Here is a 21,792-nt window from a genome sequence, read left to right as displayed (position 1 = left end):
CTGTGGCCACATAGAAGAAACAACTGATTTTAAGAGGAGCACTACATGTGGAATCTACAATACAATATCTGAATATCCTCTTGTATTTCTATCTGTCAGAGTGTCAACATGCCAAGTATAATAAACAATACATAACTAAGAGCCACAGTGACCTGCTGTATGTTTATGCTTCAGCACCTCAATTCTGGCATTATTCATCTAAGAGGTTGGATCAAAGTATCTGTCAAATCTTTAACCTACCAAATTTAATTGTATCCACCTGTGACCTTAGGATTTTCCAGCAGAAACTGTATATCCAAGCTCAGCAATCAGGATGAAAGAGAAAAACTTCTGAATACAGACTTAAAACTTTAGCTCCCTATGGTTTAAACTGAAAGACAATGTATCTGCTTAACATCAAGCAGTTTTCAGAACTCTCCTTGACAAGTTTTTTCCTTTTTCCATGATTCATAGTATACCCTTTATCTGCTCACACTATGTATCTTTTAAAGTTCAGATTTTTTAAAAAGTCACTTTAGCAAAAGCCATGCTAACTAATAACTGAAATAAAAATAAAACCGTTAAAAGAATACATTCTGCCTCCAAACTGTGCATTTGTAGTCATACCTTTTTAATGGCCACTGTATAAAACAAATCCTGAAAAGAGACCTCCTATGTAACAAAAATAAAGCACACACATTCTCAGGGACAGGGAAAGAATGAATATTTTTGAAAGTAAAGGACAAGGCATTCTTTCATCAATGTATGTAAATTTGGTAGATATAACAACAAGGTTAAAGAGACCTTTCCCATACTACTCCCTGTGAGAGTTATTTCAAATAAAAGTCCAAATGATATCAGCCATATCCCCTCTGACTCAATGCCCAATTTTCAACATGTTATCTTCAGCTCCTTCCGGTGCGTCAGTCTAACACTAGAGCAAGAGTAGCAATAATCACAAAAGATAGTCTTGTGCCTAAAGTCCTGGATTAGAGTATGAGCCTAAAAGATTTGAGGTCAGTTCCTGACTAGATCATAGACTACCTGGGTGACCATTGGTAAGTCTTTCAAACTTCATTCACGAACTACAATATGAAGATGTTTTCCACTGGATAGATTTTCACAATGACAAATCCCCAGATGCTTAGGATGTGCTAAGTTATTGTGGGGGTAGATAATATTTCAATTTGTCAGTGGTGGATTTAGCCATGATTGCCATTGTGGGGTTATTGTCTGAATAGGGTCTATTGAAGTTATCAGAAGTAGAGAAGAGTACACCCTTGTGAAGTATATGCTTAGAACCTTGCAGGACTGAGCTTCTTGTTGATTTTATTATCTGGACTGTGCTAAGAAGCTATTGCAGAAAATTGTTTTTACTCTAAAGCAACTTAGGAAGCCAAACTGTTGGGTAAGACCATGCAATTTGTACAGTCACTTTTTTAGGATATTATTTCATTAATTTATTCTCTTCATCCAGATAATTACATTTGAGTTAATTTAGACCAGTTTCTGAAATGTGCATTTTTAAACCGCAAGTCAGTCAAAAAGTTAATTCAAGCTAGGGCTTTTTGAAAACTTGTTCTATTTTCCATTTTTCTAGCAGATCCAAAAGGGCTGCATTGTTGGATTGCTCATATGCTCAACACTGCTCTTATATAGGGTTCTACACGGTTTTATATGGTTACCTATTCTTCCCAACATTAATATGAAGCTCTAGCAGGATTAATAAAGTGTGATGGGTTTTTCTGCATCTACTATACTAAGGTTTATTTTGTTTGAAAGTTTACTCCCTGTCAGAATGACAGCTTACTCCCTTTCAGAATGAGAGTGAGGCTCGGATGAAGATTTGTTAGCTGAGGCTTAATCTGGAGATGGAGACAATATTTATATGTTGGGCAAAGCAAATGGAAAAATGGAAGAGATATTAGCCCTCTTGACTGAAAAATTTTTCTGACATTTTATCATTCATATTCACTGTTTTTCCTTTTTGTTAAGAGCTCCTTATGTCTAGATACTTGAGTCGCAGCAGTGTTTACTATTGCCTCTTTGTATTTACCTGCTGTCGAATTTTGAACTAGCGCCCCACTGTAACATCTGAGAACATGGCACATGACATTTTTATTCAGATATGGAACTTGCTAGAGTTATCCATTTTTCTGTGATCACAACATTTGACACTGCAGGGCATCAGTGCTGTGTCCCTGAAGATCATTAAGGCCCCATGAGATTATAAGGCCACTCTGGGCATGTCTACCCAGCAGCGTTATTTTTGAATAACAGATATTATTTCGAAATAATATAGTGCACGTCTACACAGAAAACCCGTTATTTCAAAATACATTTGAAATAACAGGCTTCTTACTATAACTTCTGTAAACCTCATTGTACGAGGAGTAAGAAGGTCAGAAGAAGAGTGCTCTATTTTGAAAAAACTGCTTTGTGCCGAAAGTCAAAATAAGCTATTTCACCTTAAGCTACGCAGTTGACAATGCTTATGTTGCAAAGCTTATTTCAAGTTTATCCCTGCAGTGTAGACAGTGAATACAGTGTACTGGCACTCCAAGGGTTAATGGGTTCCATGTAAAAAGTTTATGTTGCTTGCATATTTTAACGTTCATGTTTTTCTTTTGAATGTTTTTCTTATATCTGTGTTTACTCTTTGACCTGTGTCTAATGCATGTTTTTGAGCTGAGAGCTAGCTGAGCCTCTGCTGGTGCTTGTCATATGTTGACAATATTCAATAGTCCATGCAGTATTAAAACAACTTCATACAGACAAGGGGAAAAAATGTATCAGTATTCACAGTTTGTTATCAGAATGCCAATCTTTGTCCAGACTTCAGCAGTAAGAAACTTAGAAGGGGGGAAAAAAGCAATGATATTGTACTTCACAGACACATTAGTGACAAAAGAGGACTCAATAAGCAATTTTCTCAAACTGAATGGGTCGCAACAAGAAATTCTAGACAGCACCATCAAATGCAAACAAACAAACAAACAAAACAAAGATGACTGGAACTGGATATACTGTAACTCAAAACTGACTAGAGGATGAAACTTTGAAGGATTGCAAAAATAGCCCTCAAATTTCTGCTAGACATGGTGGATCCAATTTGCAGAGACATATTTTGTGTTCAAGGCTGGCTTTCATCACCTTACACAGAGAGTCATTTATCAGAGAGAACTCTGGACCCTGCTTCTGAGAAATGTGAGCTACCACCCGCCAACTTCACCTTGACACAATGATTATATTCCTATATTTAGCTATCACAAGCATGTTAATATCCACAAGCCTCTTTACATTCTCATTGAGAAACTTTTAGCTATGTATTTTTCAGGCTTCCATATTCCAACTAGCATGGTGTACTAAGTACAATTACCATTAAATTGTAATTATTTCTTTCTATCAAATATTTTACATTTTAACTAAATTGCTAGGTGCAGCTCAAGGAAGATGGGAACTTAGATTCCACATAACTGGTCAAAATTCCAGTGTCCATTCATTACTTACTTTGTGCCACAATAGGTATTTTAAAGTTTGCCATTTGAAGCTTTTAGACCTGATTTTCGGTTTTTATTCATCTCCACTTTAATTCATCTTTGTAAATGAACAAAATCACAAGTCAATCTCTGATCTAAGAATATTTAAAAATATGTTGAACCATTCCCCAAGAAAGAAAGAGCTAAATGCTAAAAATGTTGACTCTCATGTCATTAAATACTCAATGAATATACTACTCATTTTTAAAAATTAATTTATCTCTAACAGATACATTAGTGCTTTACATTTGATTTTATATAGTCTAAAGATTAAGGCTCATCATGTATTTGCAATTCTTAAAGACAATACAGAGAAGGAAAATGAGCAAGTATGTTCAGAAAACAAAATGTTTCTCAAAATGTACTCACAGTTTGACACCATCTACTCCAACAAAGATTTAAATTTTACCTCATTATAGCAATAACACATTGTATCAAGAAGAAATCAATTTTAAAAAGTATTCAATAGCAAAAAAAAAACAAAAAAAAACAAAAAACCCTCAATGTATTTCTATGTATCCTATGAAAAAACAGTTTCCGCAGACTGCCAAGTTAGATCAGATAAAGAATAGAGGCTTATGCAAGCAAACAGAAAATGGGCCAATTAAGACTTAGTTTTCAAAAAACCTAAAACACTTCAACACAACTTAAAAAAGGACTAGCAGTTGATAGCACAGAAGGTCGTAATTGATGTAAGTGGATTTTCAGTATGCCAGATTACTCATTCTGTTGTGTTTTTAGTTTGCAAATGTTAAAAATCTTGAAATTAGAGTTCTGGCATTTGAATTAGAGTTCAGCTTGGCAAGAAGTCAGCACCTCACAGTTCACAATCAGCAGTAGTGTTTTTATGTGCACTCATGTTTCCTGGCTTTATTTTGGAAGTAGACTGCAAGTATTTTAGGGTATGTCTACACTACCACCCTAGTTCGAACTAAGGTGGTTAATGTAGTCAATCGAAGTTGCAAATGAAGCCCGGGATTTAAATATCCCGGGCTTCATTTGCATCTTGCTGGGCGCCGCCATTTTTAAATCCCCGGTAGTTCGGACTCCATGCCTGCGGCTACACGCGTCATGGAGTAGGTAGTTCAAATTAGGCTTTCTAATTCGAACGACCTACTCCGTGCCGTGTGTAGCCGCGGGCACGGAGTCCGAACTACCGGGGATTTAAAAATGGTGGAGCCCGGCAAGATGCAAATGAAGCCCGGGATATTTAAATCCCAGGCTTCATTTGCAACTTCGATTGACTACATTAACCACCCTAGTTCGAACTAGGGTGGTAGTGTAGACATACCCTTATTCTTTTTAGAATGAAAACACCATAAGTAACTTGTTATACTAGGTGCCTTGGTTTGGTGCATCTTCCACTATCCCCACTCTAAGACTCCTCAGCTAATGTAGGCTTCTACTTTCAAGGAAACTGCTGCCCTTCATTCTCTCACAAGAAAGTACGAGACACACTGATTAGAATATCTCAAAGAAACACAGGGTATGTCTACACATCAAAGTTAATTTGAAATAACAGCCATTATTTCGAATTAACTTTAATAGCTTCTACACAGCCAAACTGCTATTTCAAAATAAATTTGAAATAGTGGGGCGCTTATTTCAAATTTGGTAAATCTCATTCTACAAGGAATAATGCCAAATTTGAAATAGCTAATTCAAAATAAGCAGTGTGTAGATGCTTATTTCAAAATAGGGGGCCTTCAGCCCTTCCCACTCTGGGCCAAACTGGGAAAACTCCTCTCCTCTCCCCTCCCCCAGCCCTGGAGCCCTTAAAGGGGAAGACACTGCCAGCAGTCGCTGCCCCTGACCTAGTGGCCCCACAATGAGCTGGGCAGCCAGTGCCAGCCATCCCTCCACTGCCCAGCCCCCTAGCTCCCAGGAGCCAGCTAGGGGTGGGAGAAGGTGTGCGCCCTGCTAGACTAGTGCGGAGATCATGGACCTCACTGAAGTTTGGGGGGAGGCCTCCAACATCCATGATCTCCACACTAGACAGAGGAATGCGGCTGTGTACAGCCAGATAGCTGCCAGCCTGGCAACAAAAGGCCACATGTGCACCCAGGAGCAGGTGCACATGAAAATAAAAGAACTACGGCAGACGTATGCCAGGGCCACATGGGGCAGCTCCTCAACGGGGGCAGACACCTGCCCCTATTTTGATGCCCTGAACCACATCTTGGGGTGTGTGTGATGGTCTGTGCCACCCCGGGGGGCAGCCATCCAGGAGCAGAGTGCCCTGACCAGGGCATGAAGAAGGAGCACCAGGAGCTACAGGAGCTGTGACAGAACATGCTATGCTGTCAGGACCCCCTAGCTGTCCCAGCAGCCGAGTCATCAGGGTAATCCGGGGAGGCATCAACATGTGAGTGCCATCACTGTCCCCTTACTGGGGTGGGGGTGGGGTTGGAGACCAAGGACTGCGCACATGGGTCTTGCTTACCACGGATCATGCAGCAACCTGTATATGTGTGAGCACATGCTGTGCCTCCCCCGGGCAGATAGCTCCAGCTGGCTGCCACACAGGGGCATTGGCCTGTTAGGCACACGTGTGTGTGAAGAGACAGGACATGCTCCTGACCCCGGGGTGGGACACAGCAGGATGCCCTCCCTCCACAAGGCCATTCTACACAGAGGCAGGGGACATCTCCCCCCCCCACCTTAGCTGCACTATACACAGCACAGGGGCATGGGTGCGTTCTCGGGGCAGCTCCCACTCCTGGGGATAGCCAGACATTCCGATCATGGCCTCTGTGCAAGCACATCAGCTCTGATGAAGCAGGGAATGGACATCCTTGCCTTGCAGAGGGGGGGTGGGGGGTGGGGGGGGGCTGGGCTTCACCCACTGTGTTCCCAATCATAACCAATTACTTCTCTTGTTTCTCCACAGCCGCACCAACTGCGCATGCAGGGCACACCACCCTGCCTGGGGCATTGTCCTGCACCCGAGGGCTTCACAGGTCCACCCGAACAGTGCAGGGGTACTGACAGCAGCACCTGGGGGCACTGCGAACCCTGCACCGCACCCTCCTGCGTGCAAGAAGACTTGGAGCTCTGGCAGCTTGCCCAGGGCCAAGCCATCTGCCAACACCTGTAGGCCCTCTTGCAGAGCTGCAGCCACTCCAGCGCCTGCTGCCTCCCCAGCTACGGCTCCTCCTCCCACTCCTTCTCTCCCTCCATACTCTCCTCAACCTCCACACCTTCTTCCCCATCCCACCAGGGATGCCGAGGCCCCTGCATCTGTTGTGCTGGGAGACAGTTGGCCCGGCGAGACCCCCACCACTGAGCTTCCCCCTCCCCCTTCTTCCCCTTGCTTCCCCCTTCCAGCTCCCTCCTCCCAGGTTTCCCCCTCCCCTCTCTCACCCTCTCTGCCACCTCCTTTCCCCAGTCTCTCCAGAATTTCATCCCCCTCTCAGTTTTGTTAAACAAAGAGACTTTGTATTTATGAAAAAACGTGTTTTTTATTTTACATTAGGAAGGAGGGTTGGTGGGGAGAGGAGGTAAGTGGAATGTCGTGAGGAAGGAATGAGGCACAAGCCCCCAGTGGGGCAGACCAGGGAAGCTCTTAGTCCGCCTCAGGGTGGAAGCTCTCCTGCAGGGCGTCTTGGATACTAACAGCCCCCCAATGGATCTCCTAGATGGCAGCCCACAGAAAGTGCAGCAAGGCTCGTAGCAATGCATCCATGAGAAACACCAGAGTGCTCAAGGGCAGCTCTGGCTCTATGTTGCAGAGTGCTATGATGTCCCAAGTGGGGGCAACCAGAGCATTCAGAGACCAAATGCTTTGCTGTCCCTCAGTGAGGTAGGCAGGGAAACCTGAGAACCAGCTGCCTAGGGGGTGAAGGGAGAGGGGGAGAGGAAAGGGTGTCCCTTTAAGCACAGACCTCAGATAGCCTCAGGCAGCAGCCCCACATAGTAAGTCCCAACCTGGTGCCCTGCCGAAACTGGTTCTGGCCAGCCTTAAATGCAATTTAGAGTCCACTCAATGTGGACGTGCTATTTTGAAATAGCAAAATGATATTTCGAAATGCATTTTGTGTGTAGATGTGTTATTTTGAAATAAACTATTTCAAAATAACACTGTAGTGTAGACATACCCACAGTGACTGTAGGCACAAAAACCCAACCAAGTGAATTCTCAGCTTCCTCCCTCCACTGAATATTAGACACTATAAATGTCATACGTTGTATTCTAACCCCTTTCGAAGTAGAGAATCAAATTGTCCCATGACCAATCCACTGCCAGCAACATGTGCACTTCAAACTGCACCAAATAATTAATACCCAGGCCCATTGACAGGGTGGGAGGGAGCCAAGGGGGCATTTGCCCCGGGCCCAGCAATTCTAAAGGGCCTGGGGCTCCTGGATGCTGTCGTAACTACTATGACAGCAGAAGTGTCCAGAGCCCCTGCCTCTTTAGAATTGCCACTGGAGCTTGGACAGCACATTCCAGAGCTCCATGTGGGGCAAACTGGCTATCTCTGAGGGCCGACCAGGGCCCCATACCTGCTCCTTCCACAAGCACAGAACTACCCCTCCTCATTGTCCAGGGGCCCAGCAATCCTGTCAATTACCCTGATAAAACCCTATACTGGACTTCTTGATTTACTGAAATGAATAGTTCAGATGTACAGGATATACAGCAATCAAATCAGATAACACAGTGTAGATCCATGGGATTCCTTTTTTAGCTAAAAGAAATTTAGCTTTAGCTGCCTTTTAGAAGCATTCTGAATCTAACCTACAAATATATTCTTGAATAAACCACATTACTAGATGGAAGTGAAAGCTGCTTTCAAAATAACTAAAGGATGATGGGGGGGGAAAAGGTGGGTTTTTTTTTGTTCAGTATGTGTTTGCCATAGTTTCTGACAACTCCGCGGTCCCATTCTTCCCTCCCCCCCTCCACCGAGGCCCTGTCCCTTCTGGGAGTATGGAGCCAACCCTCCTCACATTGCACAGGGTCCCATCAGTTCTGTCAGCCTCCCTGCAACTCCCAACTAAAGTAATTAAACGCCTTATTTTACCCATAGAGTCATAGAGCTGGAAGGGTCCTCAGGAGGTCATCAAGTCCAGACCCCTGCCCAAGGCAGGACCAATCCCAACTAAATCAGACCAGCCAGGGCTTTGTCAAACTGAGACTTAAAAACCTTTAGGGATGGAGATTCCACTACCTCCCTCGGTAACTCATTCCCGTGCTCCATCACCCTCTTAGTGAAATAATTTTTCCTAATATCCAACATAGACCTCCCCCACTGTAACTTGAGACCACTGCTCCTTGTTCTGCCATCTGTGACTACTGTGAACAGCCTTTCTCCATTCTCTTTGGAACCTCCCTTCAGGAAGTTGAAGGCTGCTATCAAATCCCCCTTCACTCTTCTCTTCTGCAGACTAAACAAACCCAGATCCCTGAGTCTCTCCTCATAGGTCAAGTGCTCCAACCCCCTAATCATTTTGGTCGCCCTCTGCTGGACCCTCACCAATGTATCCACATCCTTTCTATAGTGGAGGGCCGAGAACTGGACACAATATTCCAGATGTGGCCTCACCAGAGCTGAATAAAGGGGAATAATCACTTCTCTGGATCTGCTGGCAACGCTCCTCCTAATGCTCCCTAATATGCCATTAGCTCTCTTGGCTATAAGGGCACACTGTTGACTCATCTATAGCTTAGAATCATAGAATAATAGGACTGGAAGGGACCTCGAGAGGTCATCGAGTCCAGCCCCCCGCCCTCAAGGCAGGATCAAGCTCCGTCTACACCATCCCTGACAGATGTCTATCTAACCTGTTCTTAAATATCTCCAGAGAGGGAGATTCCACCACCTCCCTTGGCAATTTATTCCAATATTTGACCACCCTGACAGTTAGGAATTTTTTCCTACTGTCCAATCTAAACCTCCCCTGCTGCACTTTAAGCCCATTACTCCTTGTCCTGTCCTCAGAAACCAAGAGGAACAAATTTTCTCCTTCCTCCTTGTGACACCCTTTTAGATATTTGAAAACCGCTATCATGTCCCCCCTTAATCTTCTTTTTTCCAAACTAAACAAGCCCAGTTCATGAAGCCTGGCTTCATAGGTCATGTTCTCTAAACCTTTAATCATTCTTGTCGCTCTTCTCTGTACCCTTTCCAATTTCTCCACATCTTTCTTGAAATGTGGCGCCCAGAACTGGACACAGTACTCCAGCTGAGGCCTAACTAGTGCAGAGTAGAGCGGCAGAATGACTTCACGAGTTTTGCTTACAACACACCTGTTGATACAACCTAGAATCATATTTGCTTTTTTTGCAACAGCATCACACTGTTGGCTCATATTTAACTTGTGGTCCACTATGACCCCTAGATCCCTTTCCGCCATGCTCCTTCCTAGACAGTTGCTTCCCATCTTGTATGTATGGAACTGATTGTTCCTTCCTAAGTGGAGCACTTTGCATTTCTCTTTATTAAACCTCATCCTGTTTACCTCTGACCATTTCTCTAACTTGCTAAGGTCATTTTGAATTATGTCCCTATCCTCCAAAGAAGTTGCAACCCCACCCAGTTTGGTATCATCTGCAAACTTAATAAGCGTACTCTCTAACCCAATATCTACATCATTGATGAAGATATTGAACAGTACGGGTCCCAAAACAGACCCTTGAGGAACTCCACTTGTTATCCCTTTCCAGCAGGATTTAGAACCATTAACAACAACTCTCTGACTACGGTTATCCAGCCAATTATGCACCCACCTTATCGTGGCCCTATCTAAGTTATATTTGCCTAGTTTATCAATAAGAATATCATGCGAGACCGTATCAAATGCCTTACTAAAGTCTAGGTATATGACATCCACTGCTTCTCCCTTATCCACAAGGCTCGTTATCCTATCAAAGAAAGCTATCAGATTAGTTTGGCATGACTTGTTCTTCACAAACCCATGCTGGCTATTCCCTATCACTTTATTACCTTCCAAGTGTTTGCATATGATTTCCTTAATTACCTGCTCCATTATCTTCCCTGGGACAGACGTTAAACTGACCGGTCTGTAGTTTCCTGGGTTGTTCTTATTCCCCTTTTTATAGATGGGCACAATATTTGCCCTTTTCCAGTCTTCTGGAATCTCCCCTGTCTGCCATGATTTTTCAAAGATCATAGCTAAAGGCTCAGATACCTCCTCTATCAGCTCCTTGAGTATCCTGGGATGCATTTCATCAGGACCTGGTGACTTGCTGACATCTAACTTTCCTACGTGATTTTTAACTTGTTCTTTGTGTATCCTATCTTCTAAACTTACCCTCTCTCTGCTTGTATTCACTACGTTAGGCACACCTCCAGACTTCTCGGTGAAGACCGAAACAAAGAAGTCATTGAGCATCTCCGCCATTTCCAAGTTCCCTGTTACTGCTTCTCCCTCCTCACTAAGCAGTGGGCCTACTCTGTCCTTGGTCTTCCTCTTGCTTTTAATGTATTTATAAAAGGTCTTCTTGTTTCCCTTTATGCCTGTAGCTAGTTTGATCTCATTTTGTGCCTTTGCCTTTCTAATCTTGCCCCTGCATTCCCGTGTTGCTTGCCTATATTCCTCCTTTGTTAGTTGTCCTAGTTTCCATTTTTTATATGACTCCTTTTTATATTTTGAGATCGTGCAAGATCTCCTTGTTAAGCCAAGCTGGTCTTTTGCCATATTTTCTATCTTTCCTACACAGCGGAATTGTTTGCTTTTGGGCCCTTAACAACGTCTCATCCACTGTAATCCCCAGGTCCTTTTCTGCTGAACTGCTACTTAGCCATTCAGTCCCCAGCCTGTAACAATGCTTTGGATTCTTCCGTCCCAAGTGCAGGACTCTACACTTGTCCTTGTTGAACCTCATCAGATTTCTTTTGGCCCAATCTTCTAATCTGTCCAAGTCACTCTGGACCCTATCCCTGCCCTCCAGTGTATCTACCTCTCCCCCTAGCTTACGATCATCTGCAAACTTGCTGAGGGCGCAATCCATCCCCTCATCAAGGTCATTAATAAAGATGTTGAACAAAACCGGTCCTAGAACAGATCCTTAGGGCACTCCGCTAGAAACCGACTGCCAACCTCATATTAAGCCATTGATCAGTACCGTTCGGTCTGACAATCTAGCCAGCTTTCTATCCATCTTACAGTCTATTTATCCAATCCATACTCCCTTAACGTGCTGGCAAGAATATTGTGGGAGACCATATCTAAAGCTTTGCTAAAAAGTCAAAGTATATTACATCCACTGACAATCTCATATTCACAGAGCCAGTTACCTCATCATAGAAGCTAATCAGATTGTTAAGGCATGACTTGCCCTTCGTGAATCAATGTTGACTATTCTTGATCACTTTCCCCTTTTCCAAGTGCTTCAAAATGGATTCCTTGAGAATCCCCTCCATGATTTTTCCGGGGACTGAGGTAAGGCTGACTGGTCTGTAGTTCCCTGTATTGTCATTCTTTCTTTTTTTAAAAGATGGGCACTACATTTGCCTTTTTCCAATCATCTGGGATCTCTCCCAATCTCCATGAGTTTTTAAAGATAATGGCCAAAGACTCCTCAATGACATTTGCCAACTCCCTCTGTACCCTTGGATACATTAAAACTGGACCCATGGATTTGTGTATATTTAGCTTTTCTAAATAGTTCCTAACTTGTTCTTTCTCCACCAAGGAGATGGCTGTCCACCTCCTTCCCATACTACATTGCCTAGTGCATTTCTCTGGGAGCTGACCTTGTCCGTGAAGACAGATGCAAAGAAAGCATTGAGTACTTCAGCTTTTCCCATATCATCTGTCACTAGGGCCGTGTCCAGACTCAGGGGTTTTTTCGGGAAAAGTAGCCTTTTCCCGAAAAAACTTCCCCTGCGTCCAGACTCAAGCCGCGTTCTTTCGAAATTATTTTGAAAGAACGCGGCTTTTCTTTCGATGGCGGTAAACCTCATTTCACGAGGAAGAACGCCTTCCTTCGAAAGCTCCACTTTCGAAGGAAGGCGTTCTTCAATGTAAAGAGGCTGTCTTCGAAAGAGAGCATCCAGACTCGCTGGGTGCTCTCTTTCGAAAAAGCGGATTTTTCTTTCAAAAGATCCGCCTGCAGTCTAGACGCGATCTTTCGAAAGATGCTTTCGAAAGAGCATCTTTCGAAAGAAGCCTGCAGTCTAGACATAGCCTAGGTTACCTCCCTCATCCAGTAAGGACCCCACATCCTCTCTGATCACCCTCTTATTTCTAACATGCCTGTAGAAACCTTTCTTGTTATCCTTCACATCCCTTACTAGCTGCAATTCCAATTGTACTTTGGCCTTCCTGATTACACCCTTGCATGCTTGAGCAATATATTTATACTCCTCCCTAGTCATCTGTCCAAGTTTACACTTCTTGTAAGCTTCCTTTTTGTGTTTAAGCTCACCATGGATGTCCCCGGTAAGCCAATCTGGTCGCCTACCATATTTGCTTTTCTTGCTGTGCATCAGGATGGTTTCTTCCTGTGCTTTTAATAAGGCTTCTTTAAAATACTGCCAGCTTTCCTGGACTCCTTTCCCCTTCATGTAAGCATCCCAGGGAATCCTGCCCATTAGATCTCTAAGGGAATCAAAGTCCGCTCTTCTGAAGTCCATTTTGCTACTCTCCTTTCTTCCTTTAGTCAGGATCCTGAAATCTAGCATCTCATGATCACTGCTTCTCAGGTTGTCACCCACCTCTACTTTCCCTACTAGTTCCTCCCTGTTCCTCCATGGGGTAGTCTAACCCAGCACTGAAAAACAAATAGTAGACATGAACCAGATTCTATCAAATGCTGAATGCCAGGGTATTCTTCACTTTATAAGATCTGTCACTATATAGAGGGGAAAAAGTAAAAACCAATATAAAAATATGCACATTAAAATGCAAGATATTGCAAAATAGTGTGGGGTTAGGGGGAGAATATCAGGATCAAAATATACTTAAAATGACTTATAACAGACATTAGCTAGACTAGATTTTAAAAAAACAAACCTCTCACTCCTTCTGAACTCCAGGTTATATGCTAGACACTGTTGTTCACACTTGCTACTTTGCCTTGCTTACAATTAAGTGCAGAGAAAAGTTGACAGCAAGAATCAGGTTGCTTTAAGCAAAATGTACCACTGATCCAATTATTTTAGAGTATTAGGCAACTACAGATAATTGCACACACACACACACACACACACACACACACACACACACACACACACACACACACACACACACACACACACACACACAGAGGCAGGCTCAGTGCTCCCTAATGCCCACTCCCATAGATCCCTGAGCACCCTTGGCTTGCTCAAACTGCTAGAATCATATTTACTAGCAAGGTGTTATCTTTCACAACTATCTTGAAAACCTATTACAGAACTGTGTCAGCAGCAGGTGGTATTCTGTATGACCATCATCACTATAAAGTGTTTAAAAGAAAATCTGGAAGCACAACTGATTGGAGAAAAATAAAAAAGTCTGATGAAACAATACTTTTGTTTTAAAAAAGTCCTAACAAACAAACAAACAAACACGTTTAAAAATTCCAGTACAAACTGTTACAAAAATAATCCTATTGAAAGAGACTTGTGAGCTGGAAATGGACACTGTTTGTACAACTTAGAGACTTTACAGAATTACAGAGGTTGAGAGACATCCCCACTGTTTTACCAAATATAAACCCTCTTCACTCAAAGACACCATTAGTTCCCGAGACAAAATGACATTCTAGGCTCAGTTGATGCTGAGCCTGTTTTGAGCAAAGACTGCCAACTGTGTCAAAATGTGCAGGCTTTTGTACTATATAGAGTGTTCCAAAGGATTTAGTAAAGATCACTAGACTCAGTTCTTTTGGGACTTGACTGGGATTTAAAGTGCATCTTCCAGAAATGGTTGGCTATCATACAATTACTTGGAATTACTTTTTTTTGTGATCTGTTCTTCTCTCTCTCTCAACCTTCTGGACATGTGTTGTTAAAATTCTTCCGAGCAATTTTGAAAATGTGCTCTATTGTTAGATGATTCATTATGTGAGTGTAAAAGCAAAACAATCTGCTAAAGAGTGGTGGTACCATTTTAAGCAATTTGTTTTGTTTGTCATTCTGAAAGAATAGCTACCCCTCACAACATCAATGCTAAATAGATGGCAAGAGTACTAATAAAATACAAGAGTGTTTACAAATGGGTTTTTAATTCTTTCTTTCTAAGCTAGAGTCAAGGATGAATCAAAATGAAATATAAATACATGCATTGCTATAAATGTTTTGCCTAAAACATCAGTGAAGAAAAATGCCATTAAATTTTCCGTGTAGGTATCATGCCCTTGAACTTTGACTCATTAGTTGTCAATATATAAAATTCATAGCTTCTAAAAAGCTGAGAATTCAGTCAGTTGGTTTTTGGGCCAACACAAACAGTTACTTACCTTACAGTAATTGTGATTCTTCAAAACATTGTGATCAGTGTGGATCCCACTGTAGTTGCACATTTTCCTTGCGAAGGAATGAAGGGTGCAGCATCCTTCAGTTTCCTTGCAAGTAAAGGTTTGTGTTAGTTGAGAATTCTAAAATGTGGGATGAAGAGTAGGCTTTTGGATCAGCATGAACTATAATATTGCGAAGCTCATAATTAATTACTATTGGGTATTCAAGAGTTCTTTTTCTTTTGAGTAGGTATGAACACAGATCCCACGGTAGGTGACTGGCATATGATAGCCTTCCTGTATGGTGGAGGGTGGAGTGAGAAGGGCCATAAGGGTTATTCCATGCTGGTAATACCATGTCCAGAGGTTAATGGCTTCCTTACAGAGGGGCGACAAGTTTGTGCAAACTACTTATTGATAAAGTACATTGCAGATGTGTTGGTCCAGTCCACAGTGCAAATCCTGAGGCTGTTTGGTGAACAGGTAGAAAAGCTATGCAAACTAGCCCAGTTGTCCTGCGTTCTGGGGTGTTGCTGTGTTAAGGGTTAGGCCCCTTCCAACTTGAGATGGTCCAGATGGGTTGCCTGACCTGTCCCTGATGCATATACACAATTAAAGGAAAGGACAGACAATATCATCCTTCCATACATATTCCTGGCTTCTACTATCTTAGTTCTAAAATGATGTGAGGCATGACCACAACTTTTTCTGGTCAGATGGTGATCTTTGTAGGAGAATAGATAGACCTGGGCCAGATTTGGAATGGCTGCAGGAGAAGTCTGGCAACATCAGGTACATGTGTGACACCATATCATCTTGGTGCCCCTCATACTTTTTTTACCATATTAGTTCTTTCTGCTTGTATTCCAAAGAGTGACTGTATTGACAAGAATTTGTCTTCACACAGTTACACACTCACTAACCTAGATCAACAAAGGCGCTTGTAAATTCTCTCATCTACGAGGAATAAGATACTTTTTATGTTCAAAAGCTTCAGAGGGGTAGCCAAGTTAGTCTGTAACAGGAAAAACTTTTAAAAACCCAAATACAGGCAGTCCCCAGGTTACGTACAAGATAGGGACTGTAGGTTTGTTCTTAAGTTGAATCTGTAAGTCGGAACTGGCGTCCAGATTCAGCCGCTGCTGAAACTGACTGCCAGTTCTGACTTACATACAGATTCAACTTAAGAACCCCAAGCGTCCCTAAGTCAGCTGCTGCTGAAACTGATCAGCGGCTGATTCCAGGAAGCCTGGGGAAGAGCAGCTGGGGTGCTGCTGGGTTGCTCCAGTAGCACCGCTCCTCGCTCGTTGGCACTACTGGACCAACCCAGCAGCACCCCAGCTGCTCTGCCCCAGGCGTCCTGATTCAGCCACTGCTGAAACTGACCAGCAGCGGCTGAATCAGGACCTGGGGCAGAGCAGCTGGGGTGCTGCCGGGTTGGTCCAGTAGTGCCCAGAGCGGCGCTGCAGGACCAATCGGCAGCGCCCCAGCTGCTCTGCCCCAGGGTCCACAACAAAAGCCTGGTCTGCTGGGGGGGGGGGGGCACACTAGCTGCGCCCCCCCCCCCCCCAGCAGACCAGGGACATGGGGAGCAGAGCCTCAGTGGCAGCGGGGTGCCGCGCCTCTGAGGCTTTGCTCTGGCAAAGTCTCAGAGGCGCGGGACCCCGCCGCGGCTGCGGCTTCAGTCCCGGTGCCCCTGGTCTGCTGGAGACGATCCCCAGCAGACCACAGGCACCGGGAGCAGCTTACGAACGGGGCTCTCTCGCCCCGGAGCTCGCAGGCAGCAATCCGCCACCTCGACCTCCGGGGCGAGAAAGCCCCATTTGTAAGTGCAGATCCGACATAAGTCGCATCCGCGTAAGTCGGGGACTGCCTGTAGTCTAGTAGCACCTTAAAGACTATAAGGTGGTTCCTGAGTTTGTGAGAGAGTAGCATAATCTCTGGCTGTAGTTTGTGGGATACAAAAATTGCAGTGGGTTTTTCACCCTCAGTCTCTTAGGCATGATGTTCATTTTAAAGACATTTTATAATTCAACAAGAAGTCCAGCTGAGTGAACAGGGAGAGGGCATGGTTCAGGCTTGCAGCTGTCGTCTGCTGGGATATGCCCTTAATCAGCCAATCCTCAATGTGTTAGTAAGGTGAATATTCTTTCTTTAGTTGCTGGAGGTTTTTAAGTTGTAGACATACATCTCCCAGGAATGGTCTGGTTATTACTTAGTCCTGCCTCGAGTGCAGGACACTGGACTAAATGACTTACTGATGTCTCTTCCAGTCCTACACTTATATGATTCTATGAGATCTGCTACTGTTACCACTAGCCACTTTGTAAAGACTCTTGGTGCTGTGAAAAGTCCAAAAGCAGCACACAGAACTGGTAATGATTGGACTCCACTGCGAATCTTAGATACTTACTGTGGGATTGATGAATATCTGAGTCAAGAACTAGAAACCAATCTTGCACCTGAAGAGAGGAAATGATGGAGGTAAGCATTGCCATCCTAAGGGTGCATATGCATTTGTACTGTCTCAGGTCTAGAATATCTTCTTTTCCATAGGAAAATTTCAGGAGCAGAAGCCTCTTGTTGTGGGTACCATGGGTACCTCATCTATGGTTTTGTAGCCTATCAAGTTGCTTTAAATGCCACCCTTTTCTCAGACTTGTAAGGAAGCCATATCCTCTTTTGGGATCTTAAGTTGCTTTCCCAGTGGCTTGTGGAGGGGACCTGGGCCTGCCCAGGACTCTGGGTCCCAATTCAGGGACCTGTAAACAACAGCCAGATACAAACTGCTTCCAATTCATTGCTTCTGTTCCCTAAGTCCTTTTCCCATGTAGTCCCTTTCTCTTCTACTTAAGTCATGGCTGAAGTTACCAGTTCTTCATCCTCCTCTCTGGATACATATGCCACCAGAACCCATCTTCTGGTTCTCTCTTCAGCTCATGTGAACAGCAAGGAAGAGTAAACTCTGGTCTCTGCCAGGAACTGACCTGCATAGGCCCAACAGGTCCTATTATCAGAGCTTAATGATGGACTGTTTCTGGGTAGCCTTTCTAAGCAGGTCTGGAGAGCTCTCTTTACCAATTCTTTCCTATGACGGGATGTAGTAGAATATCAGGGCCTCCACTATGGGGCCACAAAGGGCCACATACATTCCATCACACCACCCTGTAGTGAATTATTATGCATACATCTGACCCAGAGGATCCCTAAAAAACTCTGTGCATTCCCTCTGTCAGTTCTTGGCCCACTGGTGTATAGGAGTAATGTGTGACAATTCTGGTAGGAGTCTGGAGGCATACCAAAAAATAGTAATAGTAACAATGTTATTTCTTCAGAATCATTTATTGCACTAGCTTCATCAATATGACACAGAAATTTTCCTTTGAGGTTTAGAGTAATCGTTTTAGACTGAAGGGATGGAATAGTGTGAAACTGACAGTTATGGAATAACATACAACCAATTAATTTATTTGTTCTCAGGTTACTACGATGGGAAAATGTGTTTTGGGGAAAATCCAAACTAGAAATTACTATGAATAATCTAGATGTCTAAATTACTTTTAAACCATAAAACGGAAGCCAGAATTGTATTTAAGTGTACGACAACAAGCAGATATAAACACCCAGGTTTTTACTAAGTGTTTATTTTGGTGGTTAGTAGAACATATTATTTCATTTTATCAACACTTTGATTTTTCAGTGGGCAAAAAACCTTCCTGATAAGTAGTGGATGTTCACATGCAAATCTAAATTCTATCACCATAAAGTTTTTAACAAACTTTTCTGTACAAATATGTCTAAAATAAAAAAGATGTTCTCAAATAATGAATTATCATTTACCTTTGAATTTGCTTGATCACTTATTATATTAATCTGCTTAAGAGTTGACAATCAATGATATAGCTACACATGCTGGGAAAGGTGGAACTAGAATAATCACCATACTAAGTCAAGAAAGAATGTGTGACTGGATTTATAAATGAGGGCTATCACGGTTTTCATTTCCCCCAGAGTGCTAAATACTATCCTCCTTATCTGTGAAGAAATGTAACCTCTCTAATAGCACAATGTAAATTTTAAAAAATGTAATGGACCTGCACTTAGTGGAGTTTATTTATGTTTCCAAAGGAGGCAAGTTGATTTTTATTTTCTTTCAAGGAGGTCAGGTAAGGAAAAAAAATCAGTTAAAAATAAAGTAGTAATGTAATTGCTGGAAAAAAAATATATTTTATAAGAGATCCAGGAACTTAGTACAATTTTATCATGAGTTAGGTTCTCAGCTGAGATTTTAACCCTAACACAAGCATTAAAACTGGAATGATTAGTGCATAGAGCCCACTACATTGACTTTGTCTATCATTCTTCACAACCCTCCCTACATTTTTAAAGAATAGTTCACCGCTGGACCTAAATTCAATGGCTTTCCAAAGACCAATTTCTACTGTCAATTGTTAATATGTTAGTGTCAGCACGGTCATATGATTTAGATTGTTTGGACATTAGGGGAGGTTCATCACTATTGTAAATTATAGTAGTTCCCAGTAATGATAAATGTTGCAAATGTGCTGATGTATTGGAATACTTAAATTATGTTGCACTACCATTTTCTGTCTGTTTAAACAAGAAAGGAATCAAGATTTAAGTTTAATTAAACATTGAAATATTTTAGAGATATATAAAAGCTATCCAGTGATTTTTTTATTCTTATTCTCACAAAAATAAATTGCACATTTCATTGGGATTTGACCCTAATTAATCCTGCACTTTCTGATCCACACTTTTGCTGAAATAGTCTTATCAAAAAGAATTCAAGCTATGGGCAAAGATAACAATTGGTCATTAACTTGTGCATGTGATGTTGGCTGTGGTCCATAGACACTCTATTCAAAACTCTTTTTACACAGTAGCTTCTGAGGTTTAGTGCAATGTGGCAAAGGGACAAACACAAACTATAAAGATCAGCATCTTTAAACCATCTACACATGAGCTTACAAATAAACCTAGCAAATAATAGTGTAATTATGTGTTTATCCTGCAGCTGGCATTCTGGCATATGGTACTTATATGTGGCAATTTACATTGGATTATAAGATTTTGATATCATAAACAGAAGAAAATAGGACTTAAGTTATTTAAAAGGTTATTTTCCCCTTTTCCTTTTAAAGGGACAAGACAATTATTCCTTTTACTTAAGAAGCAATACTGTAAATAGATACAAAACCTACAGAAGGGTAGCTTTTATTTTAGATCCATAAAATAAGGATTCCTTTTTCCACAGGGAGCACCACAGATAGGACCTACAGGACATCTATAGAGGCTGCCATCCTATCTTCACCCCCTTTATGTTTATATTGCCACATTGAAGGAAACATTTGATGATTTGGTGGGTCCTCCACCAGTCTTCTTTGTTGATACAATAGATGGGGAAGCAAGACACTTATACTTGCACTCCCACAGCCCCTCTCCTGAAGAATTAAGGAAGGCCATGCTTCTGAAACGTTAGTAACCGATTTTATCTAGTATATATTGTAGATAATTTATGAATTTGTCTGAGTGACTGTCCATCTGACCACGAGTCCATTTAAGAACTCCTCCTACGCATCTCAGGGGGTCATCGTGTTAGTCTGTAACTTTAAAAACAACAAGCAGTCCTATATATTCTGTTAGGCTCTAAGGTGCCACAGGACTGCTTTTTTTTAAAGTTAGAGACTAACACGATGACACCCTGAGATGTGTAGTATCATGAGTTTTTTGTGGGCAAAACCAGAAGTGAGTTTTGCCCATGAAAGCTCATACTATATATTTGTTAGTCACTAAGGTATCACAAGACTACTTGTTCCACCTAAATGGTAAGAGCTAGTACCACCAAATTTGATATGCAGCTTATTCTTAGAAGCAACATCAGGGTTTGGTCATACCAGGACTATGGAATGAGATTGTAACACTCCCTCTCTCCCAGTACCAACCTAGTGCATTGCTGAATATTGATTTTGAGGAAAGAATGGAGAGTCCCCTGCTCTGAAATAGCAACACTTTTTGACTCATACAAATAGTGATGTGAATAGTGACTGCTTAAATTCTGAGAGCTGATGAGACTCCACGATATGTCATTTCAAGACATCCTGATTCCCCCCACCATGTTAGAGGAAATATGATGTGTGCATGTAATATACCTTTGAGAATACTATTAGACATTAATGCCACAAGGAGAGACAGCCAAACAATCATATTTGTGCTAACTTACAAGTACATTGGGTACAGTTCTAAAACATTTTTTGCCCTTTCCAACTTGCTGGATTATAAAGTCTGGCTAGTCTGTTATTAACTTGATACTCATGATGCATGAACACATCATTAGGCTGCTGCTGTACTCAATCTTTTCTCCTGGACATTGCAATTTTGTCGCTATAGAACAGAGAATTTCCCAAGTTTGTTAATCTCCTTGGAATAAATGAATGAATAACCTCCACTAAATTTTTTAATGCGCTTTCAATGGAGTATTTACAGAGCTGCGGTTAGATAAGGTTAGTATTCATGAAAACCAAGAAAGCATTACTTCTTTAACTGAAGAGAAAGGTCCCAATTTAGAAATACAGTGCGATTCAATCCTAAAAGAAAAACTATACAAATGGGTTAAGTAAAAACATCTGTTTTAAAGATCACATCTCAAATTGCTTTCCAACCTTAAAGGCTTGTCCTGTTCAAAGTAAAGGCTGTGACTACTGTGGAGTGAGCTACTGTGAGATATTAATGGGCCACTTTGTAAATGGATTAAAATGTCCATTACAAGACAATAAAATGTGGTTTTCATCTAACGCTGTCCACCCACTAGACTACATTTCTTTTAAAGAGGGTTTGAGAGGC

At 42.2% G+C, this 21,792-nt stretch overlaps 1 protein-coding gene across 2 annotated transcripts in view; it reads right to left on the bottom strand.

Annotated features, from left to right (window-relative positions):
- The window catches only part of TENM3 (teneurin transmembrane protein 3), a 2,294,790-nt gene that overhangs the window by 752,957 nt on the left and 1,520,041 nt on the right, over window positions 1-21,792 (bottom strand). The gene's annotated exons all lie outside the window — the stretch shown is intronic.

This window comes from Pelodiscus sinensis, chromosome 5 (assembly GCF_049634645.1).
Source record: "Pelodiscus sinensis isolate JC-2024 chromosome 5, ASM4963464v1, whole genome shotgun sequence".
In the NCBI taxonomy this organism is placed as follows: Eukaryota; Metazoa; Chordata; order Testudines; family Trionychidae; genus Pelodiscus; species Pelodiscus sinensis.
This window is presented reverse-complemented; position numbering and strand designations above follow the sequence as displayed.